Source organism: Leptonychotes weddellii, chromosome 8 (genome assembly GCF_054177405.1).
Source record: "Leptonychotes weddellii isolate Sample4059 chromosome 8, ASM5417740v2, whole genome shotgun sequence".
NCBI classification, from domain to species: Eukaryota; Metazoa; Chordata; class Mammalia; order Carnivora; family Phocidae; genus Leptonychotes; species Leptonychotes weddellii.
Genome location: NC_138376.1, coordinates 1,633,366 through 1,655,449, shown reverse-complemented (window position 1 = coordinate 1,655,449; position 22,084 = coordinate 1,633,366). Strand labels below are relative to the sequence as shown.

At 44.3% G+C, this 22,084-nt stretch overlaps 2 long non-coding RNA genes across 2 annotated transcripts in view; both read right to left on the bottom strand.

Annotated features, from left to right (window-relative positions):
- The window catches only part of LOC145722801 (uncharacterized), a 287,389-nt gene that overhangs the window by 19,372 nt on the left and 245,933 nt on the right, over positions 1–22,084 (bottom strand). The window lies entirely within an intron of this gene.
- LOC102727819 (uncharacterized) lies at positions 13,121–22,078 on the bottom strand. Its single transcript, XR_014147342.1, has 2 exons — positions 21,762–22,078; positions 13,121–14,940 (listed from the first exon to the last, which is right to left on the bottom strand). It is a non-coding gene; the product is annotated as an uncharacterized LOC102727819 (long non-coding RNA).

Here is a 22,084-nt window from a genome sequence, read left to right as displayed (position 1 = left end):
GGAGGGTTGGGAGGGTCAGAGGGAGAAGCAGACTCCCCGCCGAGCAGGGAGCCCGATGCGGGACTCGATCCAGGGACTCCAGGATCATGACCTGAGCCGAAGGCAGTCGCTTAACCAACTGAGCCACCCAGGCGCCCCAAAGGCTCTACTTTATACTATTGATCTGCCACCTTGGCCAGCTATATTTCAACCACCTGGGGAGTATACACTCCCCACAGCATAGATAGTATACATATGCATAGATAGTATACATAGATAGTATTGCATAGATAGTATACAATCTATGCATGACTGCATAGATTGATGTCCCAGGGGTCCCAAATCTAACCCCAAATGGGCAATAATTTGTTTGGCATTAAACTATACCAGTTTGATGAACTCAAATGCCCTCGGCTCAATAGGCAGGACTCTCCGAGGAGCCTGTGTTACTTCCCTCACTTAAGCGCAATGACTTAACCTGCATAATTCCTCAAAGATGGAAATTGAACATGTGTGCTTATATTTTAAATACAGATTCCAAAGTCTTGCTCCAGATGATTCTGAACCAATAACTCTAGTGAGTCTCAGAATCTGAATATTTAACAAGTCCTCAGTTCCCTCTGATGCCCAGCCTAGCCTGGAAACTACCACTCTCACTGGAGGTGACCAACGGGACAAAAATGTTTTCCCTCATGTGTGTGTTCCTGTGGAACAAGAACACCCATGCTGGGCATGACCTCGGGTTGAGAGGATGGGGCCAGCAGCAGTCCAACCCTGACTTCCTTGGATTGGCACCCGACTGGGCACTAGTGTGGCCTCTAGAAGGAGAAAGGATAGTGATGGCAAAGGTTCCTGGGCTTCTTGATTTTCCGTCCACATAGGGTGGACTGGGTCTCGGCCACCTGTGGACTCCCAGAATCACCTAGCACAGCATCTCCACTTCTCATCCCATTTTATCATTCTTAATAAAGACTACCCTTTCCATTTACTGGTTATTGTACTCTGTGCTACCTACCTTCTGACTTAGTCAAGGCAACAATCCCTAGTTTGGGATATTGTCCCTATTTTACATAGGAGGACATGGGCTTACACAGGCTAAGGGCTTCTGAGTCTGCTATGAGGTACATCTAGGATGCCAGCTCACATCTGCCTGGCTTCAAAGCATGTGCTCTGAAAGTGTGTTCCAGACTGCAGGTGTGAATAATCATTAGAGGTTGTGAAATCAGTTGAGTAGCATGGACCCAAATGTTTCTTTCTTTTAATGAACTAGAATAGGATATCAAATACCAGAGCCCAATTCATTTGGTTTCAGTTATCCACTTAGCTCTTTGACTGTGTGTTGATGCCACCCTGTGTGAAATGGATTTCTTCTGTGCAGGACCATAGGGCCAGACTGGGAGGAGTCGTCCTCATGCAATTTCTTGAACTCATGAAATATTCTCAAGTGTATTAATCTCTAATGAGCTAAAAAGGAAATTTCCTGATATTGACCTTTTTTAAGCCTCTAGGAAAAACCCTGAGTAATGGAAAGTGGGGAGCACTCGGCGAACACTTCCATTTTGGACACGATAACAATTATGCTAGAGGAACAGCAGTATGATTTGCACAAAGTTGAAGGGAATGGGAGGCTTGTATTTGGTTCCTTTTACTCAACAATTCTGGGTTCCAAGTACTTAATTCTGGACTTGGCTATTTTAATGTTACCATGATTGCTTTTTTGAAGATAGAGTTTGGGAAAGAGGTGTTTTTTGTAAGACAAATGAGTGCCCCCTCCCCGGCTTCTTCAGGGGAGCTGTTTTGTGCTCAGGGACATGGCAGCATTGTGAAGACCACCCGTAGAACTCTATCTGTTGGGACAGACTTCCCCTTTGTGGACTTTTAATAGGTACTCTCTCTTAGCTTTTGGTGTAGAACATTCCTGGAGAATTTTTCTTAAAAGGAGCTATATGTTCCTTTAAAAACTACTATTCTTTTTTATCTAATTCATCCATCAGAAGTATGTTTGCATACCCTATGCTATTTGTTACTGCCTGTTTGAAACTGTGAAATATTGGGAAGAACTTTAATATCCACATAGAAGAGAGTGGTTGAGTAACCTAGGGCAGATTTGCAGAATTGAGGAATATGCAGCTACAAAAGTGAGTCAGAAAGATCTCTATGAAGTAATAAGGAGTAAATTCCAGAATGTGTGACTAAATGAAAAAGCCAAGTGCAAAGGAGTGTCCATAGTATGCTTCCCTGTATAAGAGAAAGAAGGGGCCATAAAAAAACACATTTTCTGATTATTTATGCAGAAGATATACAGGATGGATAAACCAAAAACAAAGGAGATGAGTTTTCTATGGGGGGAAGTTTAGAAAGGAGTAGAAAGAAGGGAGACAGGGGAACAGAGTAGCAAGGGTGAGGAGGGAGGAATGTTTTATTGAGTACGTCTATTTGTGTAACTCTGACTCTTACAACTATAGTAAGGTTTCACGTACCAGCAAAAGACACTATTAAAAGCGATAGGGTTGGGGAAGGAACCCACATGGAATGTAAGCACTAACAAATGAACCAAGCTGTCTTAACTGAGTAACATAATAACCCTGAAGGGTTGTAATCTAATAAAAGTATTTCAGGGACATGGCTTAACCATTCTGAAACTACCCATGTGTCTATTAGAATTGACCAACGAAGTAAATATGTTGTAGACAATGAGATGTAGTGTTCTTATGGTTGGAAAAAGAAGTATTTGGTTGAAATGAACCTTGTGGGCCTGATTAGAAGCAGAAGTGTATCTACAGTTACATAGGTACAGAGACATAGATGTGTGTGTGTGCGTGGGTTGATATACACATATATTTCCTTGGTCTGTCCCCTGAGAGGACCTACCAATAGTGACGCTCGCAGCAATGAACACACCTGGCACACAGTCTTTGGTTGCTAAACATCATTCTCCAATAAAAAGAACCAGGGCTCCTTGGATAAGTGGTTGATTCCAAGGATGGGGCAAGGAGAATACAGGATGGGCCTGGGACATCTCGTGGTACCAGAAGATAGGACATGTTTTTAAAAAGATGGAGATGTTGAAAAAACATGCCAGCCAGTCTCAAGGAGCGACTCATGGCCAAAGCTGGTGCCATTTGCTCAACAAAATAAAAATGGATAATATTGGATTTTTTAACGCCTCGAGTAAAATATGTACTCATAAATAAATACATACATGAAGAGAGGGACAACTCTGTCGTATTGCCGATGCTCACATCACTTGGTGAGAGTTTAAGGAGCAGCGGGATTTTCAGACTCAGAGTATCTTCCTATCTTCCCTAAGATATCTATCAACTATGAAGCAAAGATAGTAAGTGTACAGTGGCTAATCTCAGCAGACATCACCTTCACTAAGTGAGCAAGTAAAGGTGACACGTAATAGGACATATTGACATGGTGAACTCCTTGCGTTGAGAAGACATTCCCTCATTGTTGTGATATTTGCTGGCAGAAATGCATAAACTCACTCCATTGAGAAGAAAACATCAGACAAATTCCAATCGAGTGGCATTCTTTAAAATAACGGATCAGTGCTCCTCGAAAGTGTGAAGGTCATGACAGACAAGGACAGACTACAGAACTATTACAGACCTGAAAATACCGAGGAAAAACAATAAGTTAATTCAATGTGGGATCCTGAATAAGATCCAGGAACAGAAAAAGGACAGTGGTGGAAAAGTTTGTCAAATTTGAAAAGAGTCTGAATGTCCATTTCCTGTTCTTTTGTTTGCTTGCTTTTGTTTTGTTGCATTTCCTGAATTGTCATTTATACAATGGTTATGCAAGAGATTACCATTAGGGGAAGCCAGTTGAAGGATATAAGGGAATTTTTGTACTAGTTTTGCAACTTCCTTGTAAATCTAAAATTAGTTCAAAATAAAAAGTTTTCTAAAAATGGTTTCTCTTCACATCTCACCATGATATAACACTTTTCATAGAAACGGAAAATATACCTGACTGTGACAGAGATTCTCCATAACAGTGGAAATGTAGATGATTTTTATTCTTGTGTCCAAGCTTTTATGTTTTTCAAAGTTTCTACCATAAGCATGGATTACTTTATTATTAGCAAACAACATGCTTCTCTTAAAAATATGATAAAACTTATTTTTTAATGTGTACCAAGTTTCCCTAGACACCCGAGTAGTATAGTCTGTGCCCTCTTTCTGCTCTTTATCTGGACTTTTCACTGAAATTATTTCTTTGTTTTTTTATCTAAGATTTATCATATATATATATATATATATATATATGTCCATGAACATTATGCTTTAGTTTGTCCTGGTTTTGAAATGTATATATGTGAGATCACAGTGTACTTACTCTTTTGTGTCTTGCTTTTTTCCCTCAATAAGAACCATCCCTCTGTATTATACTGGGACAGAGAGCTTTAGCTTGTTGATTTGCACTGTTTTCTATTTCATTTTATAAATGTGGCCCAATGTATTCACTTGTCTAGTTTACTGCTCATGGACATTCTCCTGGTTGTATGATGAGGCAAATTTAATTTTCCAAAGATGATTGCAGCAATTTCTCCTGACCCCCACTCCCTTCTTCCGTGTGTCTTGCCTCTCGCGCTTTCATCAAATCTAATTCTTGTCCCATTGAATCTGGGTGAGCTGTGACAGCTTGCACCAAGAGAGTGTGGAGGAAGTGAGGCTGTGTGACTTGCAAGGCCATGCCCTTGCTCTTTAGAGGGCTTGTGCCTTATTTTCTGGAACCCTCGGACTTCCATCTCTGAGCTCTCTCTCTCATGAGAATTTTGGTGATTCTGCAGCCACCAGGCCGTGAGAAAGCCCAGCTGTGTTGGAGACCTTGTCTGGGTGCCCTGGTTGGCTGTCCTAATATTGGAAACATCCTAGTTCAAGGACCAGAAATATGAGAGGAGTCTCCATGTTATTCCAGCTGGCAGTGGTCAAGTCTTTTCAGCTGAAATCCCAAACATCATGGCATAGCGACAAGCCAACTCCATTCTGCTCTATCTAAATTCCTGATCCAAAGAATCTGTGAGCATAATAAAATGGTCGTTGTTTTAAGCAATTAAGTTTGGGGTACTTTGTAATTTAAACAGTAATGGTTTCAGTTTATGTTCATCTGTTTATTAGCTGATCAGTTTTTTTTAAAACCCTTTTTGGTTATAATCTGCATTAAGAAACACATTTTACATCATCATGCTCACACTCACAAACCCGCATGCCTGCCCTAACTGCAAAACAAAACAAAGTAGTAGATAGGCCTTTTTGATGTAATTTGCTCTGCTACCTTCTCTCCTCCCCTCCCCTGTCCTCCCCTCTCCTTCCCTTCCCTACACTGCCCTTCTAGTCCCTTCCCTTCTTTCCTCTCTTTATTCAATTTCAACAAAGCTGATCACAACCAACTAAACTGATTTTATAAATAATGTCTCAATCAGCAGACTGAAGGAAACCAGTGTTAGAGGCTGCAGTTTAAGAGGTGACCTTAAACTCATTTTTATACCTTATAGAGTATGTATATATTATGTATATATTTCTATATCTTATATATTTACATTATATATACACACATATTTTAAGTTCTAAACTTAGTCAAATTGTTCGACATTGGCCCAAGGCTAAATAAATCGATAAAATAAAAACAAAAAGTATGGAAAGTGTAAATCTCATAAATCTAAACTTAATTTGGATGTTGAAGCATACCGAGACTCCAAGAATCCATCCTGTTTCAAGATGAAAGCCTGAGAGAGGTTAGTGATTTGCCCTTTGGGTTGCCAGCAAAGGAATCTTACAGAATCTGGATGAAGGAAGGATCCTTGCAAAAGGTACAGGTGGAGAGCAGTTTGGATCTGGGGATGAGATGGAGGATTGGGATGTCCTTTCTTGGCCTAGAAGAGCTTAAGAATATAAAACCTAAGTGTCTATATATACACTCTTAAGAGTCAAAACACAGATCCCTTAATCATGGCAAGATCCCAGCAAATACTCTCTTCTGTCTGGAAAGAAAGCCCCTAGAGAAACTATGACTTCAGAGATATTAACTACCTCTTCATTAACCTTGATATTGAACTCATAATCATTTTCATAGTCAATCTCCTCAGCATCTATTTATTCCATGATCTTGCTGGTGTCTTTGGAAGAGACGGTTCAATGAACAAGAACAGATTGCATTTGGCCTCCTTGTGTATCTCTACTCTGTTCTTCACTTTCTCTCTTTATCCATGATACTTCCAATTATTATTTCCTCAACATCCCTTTACTTTCCCTCTTCACTCCCCCTGAATTATATGCATTTGCTGTTTGTAAATCTAAAACCTATGCATTTACACCAATGGTTAATTCATACGTGGGGGCAGTTTGGCATAATGGTTAAACAGATAGACTCTTATAAATTATCCCAACATTTAGTGGCTTAAAATAATAATAAGCATTTATTATCTCACAGAGTTTCCATGGGTCAGAAATTTGGGGGTGACTTATCTGGGTAGTGTGGGTTTGGGATATCTGATGAGATTGGAGTCAAGATATTACCTGGGAGTGGAGTCATCTGAAGACTTGACTGGGGCTGGAAGACCCAATTCCCAGATGGTTTGTATGGCTCACCTGGCTGTCAAGTCAGTGCTGGCTATTGGTAGAAGGCCTCAGTTCCTTGGCCTCTCCATAGGGCTACTCTAGGACTGTCTACATTGCATCTGACCTCCCCAAGAATGAGTGCTCCTGGGAGCAAAACTGAAGTCACAATATCTTTTATGACCTAACTTTAATAGTCACAATATTATATTAGTTACATAGGTCAGCCTTTCCAGTTTGGGAAGGGAACAATCCAAGTGTTTGCCCACCAGAAGGTGAGATTACCAGGGCCATCTTGGAATCTTACTATCACAGTTCTGGAGACAGATGACTCCATTTCAAATCCCAAGCCTATCACTAACTGGGTTTATGACTTTATTAGACTCGGGTACCTGGGTAGCTCAGTCAGTTAAGCATCTGCCTTTGGCTCAGGTCATGATCCTGGGGTCTTGAGATTGAGCCCCACAACTGGCTTCCTGCTCAGAGGGGAGTCTGCTTCTCCCTCTCCCTCTGCCCCTCCCCCCCACCACTCCCACTTGTGCTCTCTCACTTTCTCTCTCTCAACAAATAAATAAAATCTTTAAAAAAAAAGAAATTTATTAGACTCTATTTCTCAATTTTCTCATGTTTAAAATTGGGCTGAGAATAGTATGGTAGACTGTACTATTACTCCCAAATTTTTGCTGCACATTTGGGAGGATTATATATCCCTGCCCATCAACATGGATTTATAATACACCTCCCCATGTGAAGAGTACACTTTCCCACCACATCGACATCAGTCATCATCGCATGAGTTGCTTTGGTTGATACAATATGAGAAATGACATGTGCCCACTTTTCAGCAGAAACATTAATAGCAATAAGATCCCTTTATGTCATGTTCAGCCTGGGTCCCTCTATGAAGAGAACACAGAACAGATCCATGACTGATCCACAAAGAAATGCAATGTGAGTCTGAAATAACCTTTACTATTGTTATTAACTAAGATTTGGGGGTTGTTTATTGTATAATTTGGCAAAAATCTAATTGATACAACTACAAATGAGATCATTTTTTTGAAGTGCTTTCACACTGTTTGACACATAGTAAGTACCCTTCCATGTTATTATTACTATGATTATACAATCCTAAATTCACATGAGCTCAGTTTATAAGCTGTGCCATTAACTAATTTATAATGAGATACACTTGATATTAAAAGTAAATATCAGATGTGTGCTTACTTTCTTGTCAGGAGACCAAAATACAGATTAGAGGATATTTTTTGAGCATAGAGTTATAATAAGGGATCTTTTTATCGTGCAATGGTCTCCAAATCAATCAGCATCTCCAGCTTGGGGACACTCGGGTACTGCGTTCTCATCTGTAGAAGAGACACACTGAACAAGTTATCATTCTTGAACTCTTCTTTTTCTAACTGACCACAAACCTTCCTTTTCTCATAGTTGCTCTTACATGAACTCTCTGGACTTATAGGAACCATATAAGTAACTTACATAACTTATAGTAACCCAGGGTCTTAACCTACAAGAGCTTACCTGTACTGTCTCTCTTTCTGGGAAAATTATTCCAGGGACTAACTCTGTCACCTTTTGTAAATTATTATTATTATCCCTAGTACAGTGAAAAGTTATTTTCATACTTTTAAAATCTATTCCTAAGCTGTCTTCTTTGATTTAGGGGTGGGGCAGAAAGCAGGGGGTGGAGTAGGAAACAGAAAGCAGTTTATAGGACAACATACTTAGTTTATGAAGCCTTAGCATAATCCCTGTCAGCTCCCCCATGGCCTCCGCCAGGAACACCCCCTTCTGTGATGTGGACAATTCAGGGTTTGGGGTTTTGTTTGTTTTCTTCCCCTGCCCTCCCCCCCAACCAAACATACACTTTGGCTTCATATAAAGTGCTCCCAATTCATTTTCCAATTAGAATGTGGTTCCTAAACTTTCCCTATGGAGAAATTCTGGAGCCCCCAATATTCAGAGATTTAAGAGATCACAGATGTCACAAAGCCTCCCATGTTCTCAAATAGAAAACATGAGCCCAGAGTAGTAAAACTCTCTCCTCAAGAAGCAGTCGCCCTCGGGACTTCCAGCAGCATGAGGCCCAGGGCAGGTATTTAGCACTAGACAACGTGGAAACACTATTCTGTACATTAGTTGTTCAAGAACGAGCAATGTTCATCAGTTGTGTTTGGTCCCACGGCTTATCAGGGTATTAGTACAGTCCAGTTAAAAAGGAGAAACACCATTCTAGGAATTTCATATAGAAGGAATTTAATTGAGATAAGTATATAAATAGATGATGAAAGAGAAACCAAAAGAGGGGTGAGGAGTAACCCAAAGATAAGCAGCGGCAAGAAGGTGCCACCTCTCTAAGGCTACAGGGACAAAGGGAAGAAGAGGGGATAACTATCACCTAGGGAGGAGTTGGGGCTGGAACGCCCAGTGTAGCTAGAGCTGAGACCACCAAGAGAAGGGCCATTTGATGAGACTGAGCCAGAGCACCAAGAGGCTGGAGAAACCCCAGGAAGTGAAGAGGGAAGGGGAGATGTGCCCTGGTCCCACCAACTTGTCCCACGAGAGTCTCCCATTGCTCAAATCTACTGGAAACCGGACAGCAAAGGAGCCTGGGAAATGATGTTTCCAGTGACACTCAGCCGCAGCAGAGGACAAGCAGAAATGCAAATATTTCTGCAATTTTTGAAGCCTGAGCATATGACCCAGCCTGCGCACAACCAGGCCCCCTGTGTGCGAAAACACAGAGATACACTTCCATTTTTAAAGACATGGGATCACGAAGACAGTTTCCCCTCGTTTTAAACAGGTTGTGATATATTCCTTGTGGTAGGTATCCTCTAAGATGACCCCCAACGATCCTTGCCTCTGAAGGTTCTTACCCTTGGGTTATCCTTTTCCCTGAGTATGTGCTACTCTTAGTGACTTGTTTCCAACAAGTAGAATGTATCAGAAGTGATGGTGTGTCACTTTTCAGATTAGGTTACAGAAGGTTGTGGCTTCTGTCTTGGGCCCTGACTTGCACTCTTACTCATGCTCACTCCCTCAGAAGAAAGCCATGTAGTAAGCTTTCTTGTTGGAAGGCCCACAAGATGAGAAACAACGAACAAGGACTTGAGGCCCCCCCAGCCTAATAACCCTTCAGAAACTGAATCCTGCCAACAGCCACGTGCATGGGTTGGAAGTGGACTGACCCCACACTGGGCCTCGAGGTGACTACAGTCCTAGCCACGTCTTAAAATCAGCATGTGGAAGATCCGGAGGGCCCAGCATGGACCAGCTTCAATCCTGAAGCTGCCAAGTTTGGGGATAATTTGTGACGTGGCAATAGATAATAGATACATCCAGAGATGAACCGAACACATAGATAAAGGGAGAAGAGGGTATGGTTTCCAGTGTCTACTATGGACCAAGCACATTATCCCCCCTTAATCTTGACATCCATCCTCTGAGGTGGGGATATGACGGGTTCCATTTCCAGAGAAAGCAACTGAGGATAAGAAGGGAAAACACTTGCTCAAGGTTTTGCAAAAATATTTTGCCACACAGTTTGCAAAAAGTAGGGCCTGATGCATGGCCACACCTGCGCTTTTATGTCCATTATCCCACAGTGTCCCAGAAATCACAGTGACCAGCCCTTATGGTTGCCGCCATCTTGTTTGGGTTGGGGACAAAGAAAAAGAACAAATTGATTAAAATCAAATATCTTCTTGCTTTCTTAAAATTGAATGCATCTCTCAGAAATTCTCTCTCTCTCAGAATGACATAAACCACCAAAAATAAGAAATGAGCAGGGCTTTGTTTCTGGTGTTCCTTAGTTAAAGACAAAGCTACTGAGGTCATTATGAAATTGGAGTCACGACCAAGTCAAATCAAACAAACCTCCAAAGAGACAGACAGTTCTTAGCTCCTTGGGCTACTAGACCACTGGTATCATTGTGTAATAAAATAATGTGACCTGGGCAAGTTACCTAAGTCTCTGTGTCTCGGGCTCCTAGCCTACAAAGTGGGATAATAATAACATGTACCTCATAGACTCCTTATGAAGATAAAATAAGGTAGTGCTCGAGCCCATCGTGAACATTATAAGCTAATTAATGAAATGAGGTAGGAGCTACATTCCTCACCATCCAACTTTAGTTTGGAGAGCAGTAAATGTGGGTACCAGGAGCCTGTGTCTGATTCTGAGGCACACTTCCGAGCTCCCAGCAGCGTGGCTCCTGATGATGGAGCCAGAGGACCGCTTGGCACTGCTGTCCCACGACGCGGGCGCTGAGCGCGCGGAGCTCAAGCCGAGCTCCCTGGAGACTGGGTCCCCCTGGAGCATCCACGGAGGCCCTGATAGGGGGTCTCTGCATATTTCAACACAGACCACCCGGTGCAAAAACAAAAAGGTCCTTTTCACAGATGCTAAGTGGAGAGGAAAGAGGGATTTTGGGCAGCAGGGGGGCAGTAGAAAGGGGGCCTACAGGAGAGAAATAGAAACTTATAGAAACACCTGTTGGAGTGTAGCTTTCATGAAGAACATTCGAGAAGATGGACACAAGGAGATTTAAATAATGTTTAAGAAGTTAGATCCCAGCCCCTTAGAGAAAGCTCTCCACTCCTGTCCACTGACTAAAACCCCTAGAGGTCATGTGACTTCTACCGGGCTTTCCTATTTGGGGCTTCCATTGGTCTCGTGTCGCTGGAACTGGGGGGCAGAAGGCTGCCTGCGGGGTGTTCTCCTGCCCCCGCCTAGGGGACTCGGGCGGGGCGGGGCGGGGGGGCGCTCATTCCCCGGGAAGGAGGCCCCTGATGCCCAGGGGGGCGCCCACTGTCTGTGTTGTTCCCTCCGTAGAGAAAGCAAGAAAGCAGACTCGAATAGGGAGAAGAAACCTTTTCTGTGTGGGTGTCCGCTGGGAACGCCAGCCTCCCAGCACTCGCGAACGTGGGCCGATCCTCCCGCAGGGAGAGAAGCACCTATTGTTCTCAGTTCAGCGCTGGGCAGTCTCCAGAGGAGGTCCCCCGGGTCACGGCTGCACAGCCGGGCTGCGGCCTCGCACCGCCTTGCTCACGGCATTCCTGGGCTTCGGCGCGCACAGTCCGCGCTCCAGGCGTCACTACCCGCCAGACCACGGCCACTCGCAAAGAGCGTGAGGGAAGTGAGCGGCGAGGCAGGTGAGTATCTGTCTGAAGGGTGTTCTAGGTTTCCTCATAGAATTTGGAAGGTAGCTATGAAACCACCGGCTGGTGAGAAACAATACAGAAATAGACGTGGTAGGTACAGATCGCTCGAGCGAGGGACAGAAATCAGCCCACGAGCACGGCAGGGGAGGCAGGACCCTTCCAGGTAGGAACATAGCGTGAGCCAACACGCGGTCCTTCCCGGGCAGGCGCAACGAGTGTTCCAGGCAGTGGTGTGCTGGTCTTCAACGACTGCCTCCGCAGAAGTAAACAGAACACCCTGATTCGGAGCATTTACTAATTCCCATTAGTAAATAGTGCCGCTATGACCACCTTCAGGCTACCAGGGATACACTCTCCGCAGAGTAGAAAGGAGGGAAGGAAGGATTCCAAACGGCATGCAGATTGTCCATGGGAGGCTTGAGAGAGTGAAGACGTCAAGGGCAGAAACACAAGTCAGCGTGTGGACACGTACAAACCACCGAGCTCTTCAGTGACGGCGCACGAGACCAGCAGATGGGGCCCTCCACTCTTCATCCGCAACCTGAAGGGACTAAGCTACAGGGAATGGAAGGTTCCTCTGTGTGCCTCCCTCTGTCCTCCCACAGGGCCCACCTACCCAAGACCCCCCTTTTTTTTTTAAGATTTTATTTATTTATTTATTTATTTGAGAGCGAGCACAAGCAGGGGGAGGAGCAGAGGGAGAGGGAGAAGCAGGCTCCATGCTGAGCACAGAGCCTGATGTGGGGCTGGATCCCAGGACCCTGAGATCATGACCCGAGCCGAAACCAAGAGTCGGACGCTTAACAGGCTGAGCCACCCAGGCGCCCCTGAAACCTTCTTTTTAATAGCCTGCTGCATTTTTCTTTTCTCTGCCAAGGTTGCTCAGATACCAGGTCATGGTGAGTTCTCCATAGCCAGGCAGTCGAGTTGAGCCCAAACAGAGTGGGCAGCGTGTGGGGCATCCCTGTCTTGGGTGCCTCTGTTCCTGGAAGGCTGCTCAGCTGAGTTTTGAAAGGCCCACCCAGGCCACCGGGGCTGTTGCTTCGAAGGTGGGAGAGTCCTGCTGGGAGGGGGTGCGGGCCTTCCCCACCACTTACCACTGCGTGTCTGCCCGACTCTCTCCTTGAGGAGCTTCCTCCTGCCATCGGCCCGGCTTCCATCAGAACAGGTAGTTCCCGCTTAGCATAACCCAGGGACTTCGGTCCTGCAGGGGAAGCCGGCAAACCCCTGAGGGCAATCCCAGTACCCTCTCCTACTTTTGCTTTCCTGCATTTGGAGATGGCCAGATGGATCCATAGATAATAGGTAGATAGAAGATCTCTATCGACATAGTTTTGCACATGTTTATATTAGGCTTTACCGGGAACAATGTGCTTTAAAAAAAAAAAAAAAGATTGATTTATTTATTTAAGAGAGAACACGTGCCCGCCAGCGTGTGTGCAGGCAAGTGGGGGGGAGGGGGAGAGGGAGAATCTCCCACATGGGGCTCGATCCCCCAAGTCTGAGATCATGACCTGAGCCAAAATCAAGAGTTAGTCGCTTAACGGACTGTGCCCCCCACCCTGGGCGCCCCAGAACAAGGTACTTTCTCCTGTGCCTCCTCTTTTGATTCGTTCTCAGAACTCTGGGAGGCGCTGTTCCATTTCACAGAAGAAAAGTCTAACCTTCAGGGAGGGCAGGTGACTTAGCCCCAGTCAGACCCTCGGTAAATGGCACAGCGGGAACACGAACCCAAGGAATTCAGCCCCAGATTCCCACGCCTTTCCAGAAGGTCTCCCTGCACGTCCGCTGTGTGTAGACGTATTTGTGTCAGCGCACATGCACCAACCACTTTGCATAGACTTGTGATATAGACTAACCTGACCTTGATTGAAGAAAAAAAAAAGCAATAAGGAGACAGAGGCGGGGAAATTGGGAGAGTGTGTTTTCTGACTCCTGTGAGGAGGGCGGCAAATGGCCATCTCACCGGGGAGATGTCGTAAGCAGGTAACTGATCAAACTGCCGTCCTGCCTCCATGCGCCAGCCTTCACTTCCTCGCAACAGGCTGGGATTTGGGGAATCTCTTGCTATTACAATGTATCATCTATAACTCTCACTAAACAAATGGTGTTGAAAGTTAGACAATCTTATTTGGGTTGTTCTTTTGAGCTTCAAACAGTCCATACACGTGATCTTTTTTCAGTCTCATAGTGACTTTTTTTTTTTTTAAAGATTTTATTTTATTTATTTGACAGAGAGAGAGAGAGACAGCTAGAGAGGGAACACAAGCAGGCGGAATGGGAGAGGGAGAAGCAGGCTCCCGGCCGAGCAGGGAGCCCGATGCGGGGCTCGATCCCAGGACCCTGGGATCATGACCCGAGCCGAAGGCAGACACTTAATGACTGAGCCACCCAGGCGCCCCTCAGTCTCATAGTGACTTAAGCTAAGTATCCCCTCCATTTTACAGAGGCTCAAAATGACTAACTTGGCTAAGGCCATATCGTTTCCAAGGCAAAGAACCAGAGTCCAACCTGAGGGTGACTGGTTGCTGTTCATGGTCCACAATCCCAGCAGAATAGAAGGACGCTTTCAATTGTGCCGTAAATCAGAGTTTATCGCTCTAGAATTGTTTATGTGCCCACCAACAGGGAACGGGTTCCAGAACCAAGATGCATCGACACGGTACAACCACACAGGACAGTGTACAGAAAGCTCCCTGCTTGCACATCTGGAAAGTTCTCCAAGATAATTGTTATGGAAAAGAACAAGTGCAGAATAGTGCCTACAGTCTGCCGTCTTTTACCAGTGAAGGCAGGGGTTTGACTCACATCTGTATGAACTAGCAATGGGCAGATGCATAAGAAAATGAATGATTGCCTAGTGGAGTAATCCAGCAGGGGAGTGGAGTCTCAATATAGACCTTGTTATCGTGATTTGTTTGAACCCTCTGAATATATTACTTATTCAAGACGTTAGACATATTTTGTACTAAAGAGAGCTTTCCTTCAGTAATGTTTTCTCTCCCTTTACTGTCCTTATCCCCAAGGCATACAGGTGCACACAGAGAAATAGACCCAGAGTAAGTTTTCAAAAGGCAAACAGTTGCAGGTGCAGAATCAATCAGTGATGTCAGAATCCTGGCATCCGTCCATTTATTTCTGAGAACTGATGAGTTTGACAGACACTCTGGACCCAGACATCTTTGCAGGGAGAAGCTTTTGAAACCTAAGGCAAGAGTAGAAACCAAAGTAAATGTAGTTAAGAACTTCTTTCTCAGCCATCTTCAACACATGCAGAAAAACTTACAGGCTCATTTGTGGTATCAGCCCTTCTCAGTTCCTCACAGAGAAACTCCCCAGGGTCAGAGGACCCAGGCTCCCAGGGAAAATCCTCTCATTTTGCTCTTGAGGTTGGGTTGCCAGATTTGGCAAATAAAAATGCGAGACGCTTAGTTAAATCTGAATTTCAGATAAATCACCATTTTTCATTTAGTATAGTATGTTTCATGCAATATTTTGGAGCATATTTAGTCGAAAACAATTATTTGTTGCTTATCTGACATTCAAATTTAACCAATCATCCTATATTTTATTTTATTATTTTATTTTTTAAAAAGAGTTTATTTTAAAGAGCGAGTGAGTGGGGGCGGGGCAGAGGGCGAGGGCGAGGCAGAGAATCTGCACTGAGCGCAGACCCTGAGATCACCACCTGAGCCAAACCAAGAGTCGGACACTCAACTGACCGAGCCACCCAGGCGCCCAGGAATCCTATATTTTATCTGGCAACCCTATATCATCAGGTGCCACCTGGAGGAAGTTGATTAAGTGCTCTTGAACACATTAGCCCCGAAGGACAGGGAGTACCTAACTCAGTGCTCCCGATAGAACTTTCTGGGATGACGGAGGTGTTCTGTATCTTTGTTACCCAATACAGTAGCTATTGGCAACTTGAAATGTACTTCGTGCAACTGAGGCCTGAATTTTTCACTTGATTATTTTATTTAAATTTAAAATGTGACCTGTGGCTGGTGGCTACTGTATTGGACAGAGCAGCTTTAGAACCAGTCATGTATCTCCCTCTAAACTGAGCCACTGGAATTGAAGACAAGTGGTGGCTAGCAGGGTACATAACCCAGGAATCAGTGCTCAAGTCCCTGCAGCTTAGTGATTATTCCATTTCTGTGCAGATATAAGTTTTGTTGTCAACACATTCGTTCTGAGTATTTACTGAAGATCTATTATGGGGGGAGGAGGTGAAGTGCTAGGTTATAGAGACAAGGAGGGTAGAATTCTTCAACAAACACCCTGGAGGTGAGCGTGTTAACTGGATAATCCTGGCATTAGAATGTAAAAACCAGCGAGGCCTTCTGTGCAGAGCAGACATTGTGAGTGGATGAAAAAGCACTGATTTTGTCACACACACCAGCTGTGGGATTCTTTTCTTTCCTTGATTCTAAGCAAACATTTAGTAACCACAGACCTGGTAGCATATTAAAGAGGATTCTTTTATGCATGACATCAGCCAGCGGAAAACAGGCCCTTAAAAGAATTAAGGGCTTCCTGAGGGTTATCATGAGACATCAAGCCTGGAGAGATGAGTCCACAGAGCTGGGAAAAGGTAAAGTGCAAAGGCAAGTGGGCATACTTCCCCATTTCACTGCATGCCTGGTAACTGCGGAAGGCGGGCAGGAGAGGTATGGACAATGGTTAGTGGGCAGACATCTTTCCACGGAAATTCAGATAACCATGTGTTCGGCTCAGAGAGGGCTTTCTGGGCTACAATATCCATTCCCTGTTCATGTGGCAGAGTTGAGTGGCCACCTCTGCTGGATGCTGGGAAGTCACAGTGAGTAGACAGACCAGGTCCCTACCTCATGGAGCAGAGGATGTAACGGGGAGAGGCACACAGCAAGGGATCCAATCAATAAAATCTTGGGCTGTATTTTAAAGGATCTAAATAGGGCGATTGACAGAAAGTGATCTGAGGTGGGTGGGAAATGAGCAGAGAGAGGTTACTTTTTTATTTTACTTTTTATACTTTAAGTTACAAACTTAATACATGCTCATTTTAACGCTTTACACTCAGAAATTTATGAAGGTTAACCATTTCTCCTCATATAACCTTACATCGTGGGGCTTTTGTTTCTAGATGGCAGACACCCTCTTTTTCCAAGTGTCTAATTTTTTTTTCCTGTTTGGTTTACTTCTTTATTTATCTAGTACTAATTTGTTGTATAAAAGGCCAAGTGTCTAATAATACATTTAAATAGATATTGCCAGAGAATTTTTCAAAAGATTATAGGCAGTGGCAAATCTTCCTCACCCTTACTAGCCCCGTGTATTACTGGTTTTGGTATCGCATTGTTACTGTGGTATACAAAACTGACTTCACTACTAGAAAGGTTAACTTTTTGTATCCCCCTCATAAGCATTGGCCATTTGAATTCAATACAAGATACAAAATATCCTGTTTAGTCATTTTTGTCTATTATATTGTGTCTTAAATTTCCTTTTGGCTTATGTGGTTTATGTCTTTTCTTATATGGTTTTGTGTTTCCTGCCTTGCTTGATAACGACACTTCCCCCTCAAAACACACACACACACAACTGAGGTTAAAGGGTTTCCTGAAATTTAATCTAATGTTTGTGTTTTGTATTCAGACCTGTAGTCTGTCTGGGTAGGTCTATTTCAGAGGGGCTGTCTGAAGAAGAGCTGAGGCCTGAAGGGGGAGAAGGAGCTTGCCAGAAGACGCGTCGGAGAATAGGTATTTTCAGAGAAAAAGAGTGCCAATGGAAGTGTCTTGAAGCAGCAAAGAGCTTGGCAGGAGGAAAGAGACCAGTGTGGCTGGAACAGAGAAACGGAAGATGAAATCCGAGAGGTGGGCAGAAACCAGGGGTGGTCATGGGGGGCCCTTTCAGGTCATGGTAGAGAATTGTGGAGAATACATCAAGACACACGTTGGGGTGTAGGTGACATGATCTACAGATAGTTTGGATGTGTAGAGATGAAGGGAAGGGAGCAAGGCTCACTCCTAAAATTTAGGCTGGAGCAAATGGATTTATGGCCGTGTCACTTCCTGAGTTGGAAGGACAGGAGGAAATAAGAGGCTTAGGGTGCACAGTGTCAATTCCTGTATCTTAGACATATTCTGGTTGAGAAGAGAGTTCCAAGTGAAGGTGTTAAGGAGAAATGTGTATACACACACATCTGCACGTCAGGGGAGAGGTCAGGGCTGCAGATGTAAACTTGGAAGTTTACTAGCTAGACTTTGAAACTGCACTATTGATGAAATCATCAGGAATAAGAACTAGTACCAAGCTCCAATTTTCTAAAATTTAGAGCACGTGATTGTCCGGCCTTGTTGAGATCAATCTTTAATGCAAGGACAATTTGTCGTGGTGTCAGGTCAAGCCAAGTCCTTCCAGCTGTGGCTATCACCAAAGGTAGGAGGACACGGACTTGCTCACCTGCCACTGCCTGGTGTCCCTGACGATGAGGAACGTGCTCAAGGTTGAAGCTCCAACTGGCAGACAAACAACATATGGCAAAGAGTCTGAAGCTTAGCACACTTGCTTCTTTCACAAGGAGCCCCAACTCTAGTGATGTGCATTAGTCCTAAGCCCTAAGGGATGCTGGTCCTTCACCCTGCCCAGAGTACAACTCAAGCAAATAGCTGCAATGTAATGCAGTCCAGTGAAATCTATTTTTAATGAGGACCACACCAATCCCATGCCTGCAACTTCACTTTATTTTCAAGTTCAGTATGCATGGCGAATCCTCAGTTAAATTCCTAACATCTTCTAATAGTACACATGCATTATATTTAACAGGAATATTTACATTAATAATATAACTTAGGATCAAAATGACAAACCCTTAGATGGTAATGCAATTGACTTGAAGATACATACAATTTTTTAGAACTAATTATAAAATGTCTCATCCTCATAAAAAAAGAGTTCCAATGATACATAAAAAACTGGTAAGTGACTATACGGTGGACAGAGGAAAGGAAAACTGCATAGATGGTTTGGAAATGTAAAAAGGGATTTTCTAATTGGTGATATTGTGTCATACTGATCTGCTTTGTTGAGAATGTCCTATATAACCAAATAATGATTCTGTCTTAGCCTCACACCTCAGTAAATCCCTGAGCTCAACTTCTGTCCCTGGTGTCCAGGTGCCTTCAGTAATTGGAAGGCCTGGGTTTATCATTCTCATGAACTTGTCCCAGTTGAAATGGTGCTCCCCGGGACCCTTGAGGCATGGCGGCTGGAGACCTGCTCAATGCCTGGAAACCAACTGAAGCTACTGAGAATTTATTGCTCACTGGAGAATTTTCCAAAGATGTAACTAGGGCTTTTGGATATAAACAGTGATGTTTCAAACTAGAAGGAAAAGAAGCATGTTGGAGAGGGGGAGCTAGGACACATCTGTTGAGGAATGTGCTCTCGAGAGCCTTTTGGCAGTAGCTCTTAGGTAAGAGCTGGTCAATTGGCACCTTCGGTATTTCTTTGAAGCTCTCCAAATAAGATGCTAGTGCAAATTAGATTTTCAGAAGGGATTTTCTACTGGAAAGAGAAGATGTTATTAGCAACCTGTTAGTCTGGTGTCTAATTAACGTCTCCTCTGGTAATAAACCAACCTCTAGGACAAAGTGCTTCCTGATGGCCACTGACTCACCTCAACATTTACACAATGCCCCATTTTCAAGTGTTTATGGTATGGCAGGGTCTATGCTGACTATTAACAATTTAACAAGATGGGATCTTTGACTTTAAGGAGGTCTAGCAGAAGATGAAACAAAATTAACACAAAGTATTATTCAGCAACCAAATACAAGGTTTTTTTACTGGAGCCCAGAGGGGAGAACTCAAAGTCAAATCTTCTCTAACTCCTTCATTCACCACGAGAAATTAGTTTATCAAGTCCTGTAGCTCTTGACCAAACCATCTCCTGATTTGTCCCCTTGTTTCAAAAGTGTATTTACTTCCCCCTGGGTTTACAGTGCTAACACAGGGCCAAGATTCACCTTCCTTCCTCCCTTTATGTAGATTCCAGGGAGAACACCTCTCCTCCTTCCCTTAAATTCTTTAGTTTAAGATGCAATTGGTAACGTTCTGGTATGTGGGCAAAGTTAACCCATTATGTCTTGAGTTTTTACTGGTTTCTTTGTTCTGACAATAATCTCTTAGGGAACAGTGTTCACAGAACAGCCAGAAGTCAAAAGTACTGGCTTCCTGACCTTGGGACTTAGACAAATTGTTATGCTGTGTTCCTGCTTCCTCCTCTTTAAAATCAGGAAAGGGATAGCACTTACCGATGGACTGTTGGGTTTAATGAATTTTCTAGAAGCACGTAGAACTGTGTCTGACACAGTAATGCTTAGTGCTAGCCATTACCCTTGAGTGCCCGTGCTCCAGTTTCAGAACCCACACTGCTGAGCCTACTCATTTCATCAGGAGATGAGCGGAGGTGAAGGAGTAATGAAGCAGGGGGAGGTTGAGCACCAAGCCCAAGATCACACACCTGGTCAGTGCTGGAGCGGGGTCCAAAGCAACCTTTGGAAGGTTAATGAAAAGGATTACTAGGCTCATATAAAGCAATCGGACCTAAGGATCCAAGTTCTCCAGCATACAAGAAATTCTGGGTGGAAAGAACGCGGTCCCCTGAGCGGACCGGTCTGGAACCCTGTGAGGCAGGACCTCCCCCGAGTGAAGATTCTCAGTCCTGCTGCCCATTAGAATCTTTAGCAACTCCTCTGGAAACTCTAACGTGTGGCCATCAAGGTGCTTACTTCTTTTTCCGCCACTTTGCCTTCGCCAAACTCCCAGACAGGAGCCACTTTTGTCCCTGCTGACAGCAAGTCCAAGGGAGGGGAGGCGGGGCTGGGGGAAGAGGGGAGGCGGAAGGGGGTGGAGGAGCAGGAAGGCGGGGAGAGGGTGGAGGCTCCTGCAGACCACTCCGCAAGCGTCAACATTTAGGAAGTGGGAGGCGCGTCCGCGAGAACCAGCTTCTGTTTAGATTCTCTCCCCACCGCACACGTTCGCATATGAATGCTCCAAATGAACGATCCCAGAAAATGCTTCAGTGGGAGCTCAAGGAGCGTTTGAAAAAGAGGTTGTTTTTGCTTGGGCCGCCCGAGTCTCTGCGCGCAGAGGCGTGGGCAAACCATGGCCCACTCATTCTCCGAAGCCTAAACCAAGTCATCCTGAAGAACCACTTGGGTGAGACTCGACCCTAGAAAGTAAGATCGTAGGGATTTTTGTACGGTCCCAGATTGCCACTTTTGGGGCTGGAGCAGCTAAGTTACCGGATCCTTAGTAGCAAATGCTTTGGGGAGGCCTGTGGCCGTACTTTTATCTTGCTTCCGGGCTGCCTTAGGAATCTAGGCATGTGAACCTCTTGAAATGTATTAATTCCTTTTCGTTTTATGTCAGGCACTAATCTAGGTTAGGGGCTTTAAGTGGTTTAGTTGGCACAAAAATCTGATGACACCATCAATCTAACTCCAGTTTACGGATGACAAAGTTAAAAACTAGCCCCAGAGATTAATTTGTAAACGGGAAGAAGCTGCAATTCGAATCTGAATTCAGCCAGTATTCTGAGCCACCTTATATTAACGCAGGGAAACCCACTTTTCAGAGGCCCCTTTCCAACGCTTCTTTCGGGTGATACTTTGAAAACTAACGGGAGCAGAGCCTAACTCCTTTACAGGATTAGTTAAGACCGGTTGCTTGCAACCTAAGACGAGGAGTCCAAGAGGGTTTGGCCAAGGAAGTTACCATGTTACTCGGTTAAGTTTGTCTTCCAGAACATCCGAGTTAAGTTTCCAAGACAAAATTCAGAGACGGTGGAGTTCTGCTTTTAGGCCGTTTAAGTTGGGCCTTACTCGACCGCCTGGTATGCATGGATTAATGAAGTCAGTAAGTACATGCAATTATTAGATCAAAATCAATTTGCAATTTCCCAGTGGTTGAGAACACCCTCAGCCTCCTAAAGCCTGAAAAGCCTCAATATCTTATTCTCGGAAAAAGTTAACTTACCTTTGCCTATTTATTTCTTTAACCTAAAAGAGTAGTATTAGCTCTTCCATTGAATTGGTGGGGGGCTCTGAAAAGAGCCTTTGGGTTTGAAATCGTTTCCGGAAACTAAGATGCTTGCCAAATCACTTTCCCTTGGCCTTGTGGTGGCTCTCGGTCTTCTTGGGCAGCAGCACGGCCTGGATGTTGGGCAGGACGCCGCCCTGCGCGATGGTGACGCGGCCCAGCAGCTTGTTGAGCTCCTCGTCGTTGCGGATGGCCAGCTGCAGGTGGCGCGGGATGATGCGCGTCTTCTTGTTGTCGCGCGCCGCGTTGCCCGCCAGCTC